Source organism: Somniosus microcephalus, chromosome 21 (genome assembly GCF_052327205.1).
Source record: "Somniosus microcephalus isolate GS21.2 chromosome 21, FLI_Smic_1.0, whole genome shotgun sequence".
In the NCBI taxonomy this organism is placed as follows: domain Eukaryota; kingdom Metazoa; phylum Chordata; class Chondrichthyes; order Squaliformes; family Somniosidae; genus Somniosus; species Somniosus microcephalus.
This window is the reverse complement of record NC_141007.1, coordinates 56,129,385-56,135,384: the sequence shown is the minus strand read 5'-3', so window position 1 is coordinate 56,135,384 and position 6,000 is coordinate 56,129,385. Positions and strand designations below refer to the sequence as shown.

Below are 6,000 nucleotides of genomic sequence, written 5' to 3'. Positions count from 1 at the left end.
CCGAGTCAGGGATCGGACTGCACCACTGTTGGGGGGAGTGGGTTCGGGGCGGCAGCGATGGGAGGAGGAGAGGGGGAGTCACTGAAGCCCCGGGGGTGGTGGATGGTGGACCGAACATTAAGCTCCATCTGAGGCAGTGGATTCAATGGCGGGAAGAGCAGAGTCGCCCTGTTAGCCGACCGGCGGCGTGTGACTGCCCCCCCCCCCCCCCTCTCCCGCCGCAGTGTCAGGGTCTGGAGCTGCAATCGGTGGCATTGCCCCCCTCCCGGCCGCGCCGCTCCATCCCAAGGGAAGCCCAGAGCCCCCGCTTTGTGCTGTGGTAATCGCCGCCGACGGTACAAAGATCCCATTAAAACACTGTTTTAATACTGTTTATTCGTTAATGTCTGTGATGCGGCGACTGTAAAGAGGGCGCCGCTGCGGCTGCCGGCTTGAGGCACGGTTTCCCTGGAGACGGGACTCCCGGCCCTGGCCTCCTGTCATTCGGGTCTCGCCGGCTCATTTGTTTCATTCCCGGCTTCCGATCAGGAAACGGCCTCTGACTCACAGTGAACCGGAACTCGTTCCTGCTCTGCCACTGTTTCTCCAGCTTCAACGTGTCCCAGAAAAGCAGGGAAAGGTTGGGGGACAGCAGAGTGGAGCTGAGCAGCATCCAAGTCCGCATTCAGTCTTTTGAGGGGATGTTGAATCAGCGGGGCAGAGACTACACTGGGCTTTAAGAGGGTAAGCACTTTCGTTGCTTGTTTCAAGTTGTTAAGTTACATTTTAAAGGTACTTGGAGTTGTAGACTCACATCAAAATGTGCTTAGTGTTTAAGGTGCTTCCCAGCACCAAGGCTGAAACAGCGCTTTAAAGGGGCATCCTTGTTGTATTGGGGTGGTGGGCAGTTAGGGCACTAGCCACTTCAGACAGGGAAAGCAGTGACAATGACAACCAACACGCTGGCAGACTGTAAATCTGGTTTTGTAGATATTTTTAAAAATCCTAATTTCCTCATCATTGCAGGCACTGACTACTGCTGGGTATAGTTTCCCCCAAGCCTTCAACATTTCGCCAAGTGGACATTATTTTGTAAGTGTGAACCTAGACAATAGATGTTGACAGGTTATTTGACCTGGATCTGGGGTAAGTTGATTTGAAGACCAGGACAAAGATTTTGAATTGTATCTGTTGGGGAAGAGGGAGGCAATGGAGATTAGCAAGGACATGGGTGATGGGTGAATGGGATTTAGTCTGGGACAAGATATGGACAGTGGCGTTTTTTTAAAATTTGGACAGTGGCGTTTTGACCGAGTTGGAATTTGTGTAAGGTGGAGCTTGGGAGGATGGTAAGGAGGTAATTTGAGAAGTCGATTCTTGAGGTAATAGAAGTGTAGTGGTGGAACTATAACAGAAGTGTGGTGGTGGAACTAAGTGGTCAGGTCATGGAGATGGATTAGATTTAGGGTTTGAAGATAGAAATCAAATCAAATCAACTTTTATTGTCATTGTCAGTGCACAAGTGCAGTGCAACGAAATGTAGGCTTGCGGCTCCCGAGAGTGTACATTTAGATTAAGACATTTAAACATTCAACATACATTTGGCTTGTAATACATTAACATAAACATAACCATAATAAAGTGCATTGGCAGATGTGCAGGCTTTAGAGTTTATTTGTGGAGTTCAGTAGGATGACAGCCCTGGGAAAGAAGCTGTTCCAAAATCTGGTCAGAGAACAGGGCACAAATAGAACACGGACATTGCGCAATGTGTGGCTTAACCTGATCAAGCAGCTGGGAGTTGCATTTAGGGGGTGTTCCGACTTAGCCACAAGTTGATGTCAAATAACAATGTGATAAAACTGAGGTACTTGTGGAGTCAAGATTGATGGTGGAAAGATAAAGCTGGATATTGTCATCATGCATATGGAAATTGCCAGATTCCCACAGATAACATCTCTGAGGGACAGCATGTAAAAGAGGAAAAGGGGGATGCCGAGGTTGGAGCCATGGGATACTCAAGAGCTGACCATGCGGGATGAGAAGAGAAGCTGTTGCTCAAAATATGCTGGCTACATTGGAAAGGTAGACCTAGAATCAAGAATGTAGTTTTCCCAGGTATACCATGTAGAAAATCCAATGGATGGGAATGGAGTGAAAAAAAGACCTTGGATTTACATAGCGCATTTTGTGACCTGAGGATGTCCCAAAGTGTTTTACAGCTAATGAAGTACTTTTGAAGTGTAGTCACTGTTGTAATGTAGGAAACATAGCAGCCAATTTGCAAACATCAAGGTTTCATAAACAGCAATGTGATAATGACCAGATAATTTGATTTTAGTGTTGATGATTGAGGGATAAATATTGTCCAGGACACTATGAGGACTCCCCTGCTCTTCTTCGAATAGTGCCATGGGATTTTTTACGTTCACCTGAGAGGACAGACAGAACCTTGGTTTAATGTCTCATCTAAAAGACAGCACCTCGGAAGTTACCACCTCTGAGTGGTAATTATCAAATGCCACCGAGAGGTCTAGGAAGACAAGTAGGGATGGCACACCATGGTTGCATGGAAAGGGTAGAAGGAGTCAGTAATTGTGAGCCAGATTTCAGCTAGGCCCTAGGATGTTGGTATACTTATCCAGGCTGAGGAGCATGAGGTCATGGATGGGGAGGGCCTTTATTCACAAGGTAGTGAACATTCTGGAGCGTCGTGTTGAACAGGCTGGAAGTTAAGAGAGTTGGAGGATAGTGGATGAGAAGGATGTTAGAAAGGCTGTGCCCAATCAATGACCTGGGTGTGATCTTTGTTGGGAAAGGGGGCTGAGACAGTTGGAGGTGCTATTCTGGGAAAGACAGTGACAGGTGCTCTGTTGGCCACAGCTGAGGATGATGCCTAGGGCAGAGCATGCTGTGGCCACATCCATGAAGGACCCAAACCTGGACTGACGATAGGAGAGGAGATTAGAGGTTTGGCAGCTGACAGTCAGGAGTTCAGGGTCAGACCAAGTGGTGGAATATATGATACTTTGGTACGTAGCTTGGACTGTTCGATCACTTCAAAACAGTATTATTAAAATAATTGTCAGATTGCAGTTTATGGCCCTGTTTGAGACTACCCGTCTTTACCTTTGTCACAAATTTCAGGCTTGCCAGCCATAAATTACTATCAACACAGCTTTGGCTCCTCCATTTTTTCCAGACGTGTACTTTTTGTTCTTGTGACCATGTCGTATTGTCATTGTGTTGTACACCTAGTTTCAGAAGGAAAAGACTTTGCAGGGGATTGAAGATAAAGAAACATCCAGTTGATCATTTTAAAACACCTGTATATTTGGAACAAAAGTAATTTATGCACTGTATTCCTCATCCTTGGATTTTCTTGAGCATCCTGCAGGAAGGAGGAAAGTTAGCTGCACTTTTCACTGAGTGCCTTTTAATCATATTGCAAATCTGAAGCTTTTGTACCAAGTGAGTGACTTTGCATGGTACAGTTGGTATCTAGAACACAGTGAACTGACATTTAGGTATCCATAATTCACTGTAAAGGATGTTGGAAGTTGTAGTTTAAAACTGCCTTTTCATTGTATGTGTGTGATATCCCTGTTTATATAGCCCTCCCCAATAATTTGTACAGATTAAAATATTCTGTTATTCCTGCTGAGTGTGCATTCAGTGCTTTTAAAATATTTAATTGCTTCAAACAATTTGCGATTGCTTCCAACATACCAGCTTCTGCAGTGGACACCTGGTGATAGTTTGATGCAAGTTTTCAGGATATTTTGGTGTATATGATGACTGCTTTAGCTACTGACATTTCCAGGGAATGTCTGTACATCTAACTTCCAGAAACACTATTCTGTGGGTGGATTGTAGGGCTGACACCCTTGGAGGGTTGGCTTGGGATTTGAGAGTCTATGATGCACATTGAGGATGTATTGTATTCTAAAGGGTGTTTTCATTCTACTAAATTCTGGATGGATTTTTAGGTAAAAATTCTGAAGCCCTTCAGTTTCAAGGGGCCACTTTAAAATTTGAATCAAAGTGATTAAGTGAGGCAGTTTATAACTGAATTTTATACTCCAAATTCAAACACTGTGATATTTTTTATAATGAATAGTGATTATAATGTGGATCATGCAGCTTGTAATGCCAGGTGCCGATTCCACTTGCATTGCTGACCTGTCATTTTTATAATTGATTGTTGCTATGGCAGCAGCTGGCTGCTTAATCCTTCGAGGGCGACAGCACTAGTTCTACAAAATCACAAATAGAGTAAGGTTGGAAAGTATTATGCATGATTTTTGTATTTTTTAAATATTTGGTAGATTACTAAAAATCTTTGGAGATGAAAGTAAATGGAGCAGAATTCCATCTCCGTGAGTTGAATAAATGCAGAGACCAAGGGAGTTGAGGTCGATGATCAGCCATGATATTAAATGGCGGAGCAGGCTCGAGGGGCCGTATGGCCTACTCCTGCTCGTATTTCTTATGTTCCTATGTAAGGGAGAGAAGGCTTGTTAATTAGGCATATATTTTTATTTGTTCATGGGATGTGAGCGTCGCTGGCAAGGCCAGCATTTATTGCCCATCCCTAGCTGCCATTGAGAAGGTGGCGGTGAGCTGCCGTCTTGAACCGCTGCAGTCCGTGTGGTGAAGGTACTCCAACAGTGCTGTTAGGGAGGGGGTTCCAGGATTTTGACCCAGCGATGATGAAGGAACGGCGATATACTTCCAAGTCAGGATGGTGTGTGACTTGGAGGGGAATTTGGAGGTGGTGGTGGTGGTGTTCCCATGCGCCTGCTATCCTTCTAGGTGGTAGAGGTCACAGGTTTGGGAGGTGTTGCCGAAGAAGCCTTGGCGAGTTGCTGCAGTGCATCTTGTATGCCACTGATGGAGGGAGTGAATGTTTAAGGTGGTGGATGGGGTGCAAATCAAGCGGGCTGCTTTGTCTTGGATGGTGTCGAGCTTCTTGAGTGTTGTTGGAGCTGGACTCATCCAGGCTAGTGGAGAGTATTCCATCACACTCCTGACTTGTGCATTGTAGATGGTGGAATGGCTTTGGGGAGTGAGGAGGTGAGACACTCGCTGCAGAATACCCAGCCTCTGACCTGCTCTTGTTGCCACAGTATTTATGTGGCTGGTCTGGTTAAGTTTCTGGTCAATAGTGACCCCCAGGATATAGATGGTGGGAGATTCGGCGATGGTAATGTCGTTGAATGTCAAGGGGCAGTGGTTAGACGCTCACTTGTTGGAGATAGTCATTGCCTGGCACTTGGGTGGCGCGAATGTTACCTGCCACTTATCAGCCCAAGCCTGAATGTCGTCCAGGTCTTGCATGCGGGCACGGACTGCTTCATTATCTGAGGAGTTGTGAAAGACACAACACTGCAGTCATCAGGGAACATCCCTGTAATGAAATCTGTTTGTCTTGATCCTGTATTTGTTTTGCACTCATGTATATTACCCTCCCCCACTGTGTATAGTTTCACTTCCTCTTTCCCGACTAACCTGGGCAGTTCCAGGTCTTGGCTCTTGGCTCCGCCCCTGACTTCTCTTACATAAAGATCCCAGGCTCTGTATGACTCATTCCTGTGAACCAGTCGGCGTGTTGAGATGTTAGCTCTGATCTTAGTGATTAAAAGCCAACTTGTTTAAGTCTATAACTTCTAGTTTTGTGGTTATTGAAGGCCCATCAATTTTAATCACTAAAGAATACTAGGATGGATCGACTCCTAAAACCAGAGCGTCTGGACTTGGATCCACATTCTGCTGAAGCATCAAATCAATTTGGACACTGGCTCAAATGCTTCGAACTCTTTGCGGGGGCCTCATCCGCTAGCGAGGTAGATAAACTGAGTCTACTGACTACTCACGTAAGTCATCGGATTTATTCGTTCATCCGGGACACCACCTCTTAAACGGAGGCCATCACTATCCTGAAGGCCCAATACCAGAGGCCGGTAAACGAAGTGTACGCCAGACATCTGCTGGCTACACGCAGGCAGCGACCAGAGGAAT

General features: G+C 45.8%; 1 protein-coding gene across 2 annotated transcripts in view; it reads left to right on the top strand.

Annotated features, from left to right (window-relative positions):
- The first annotated feature begins 238 nt into the window (after positions 1–238).
- The window catches only part of tbc1d16 (TBC1 domain family, member 16), a 141,996-nt gene continuing 136,234 nt past the window's right edge, over positions 239–6,000 (top strand). For both annotated transcript variants that reach the window (XM_085963681.1, XM_085963682.1), the window contains exon 1: positions 239–723. The gene's annotated coding sequence lies outside the window, so the exon portion shown is untranslated. The remainder of the gene's footprint in view (positions 724–6,000) is intronic.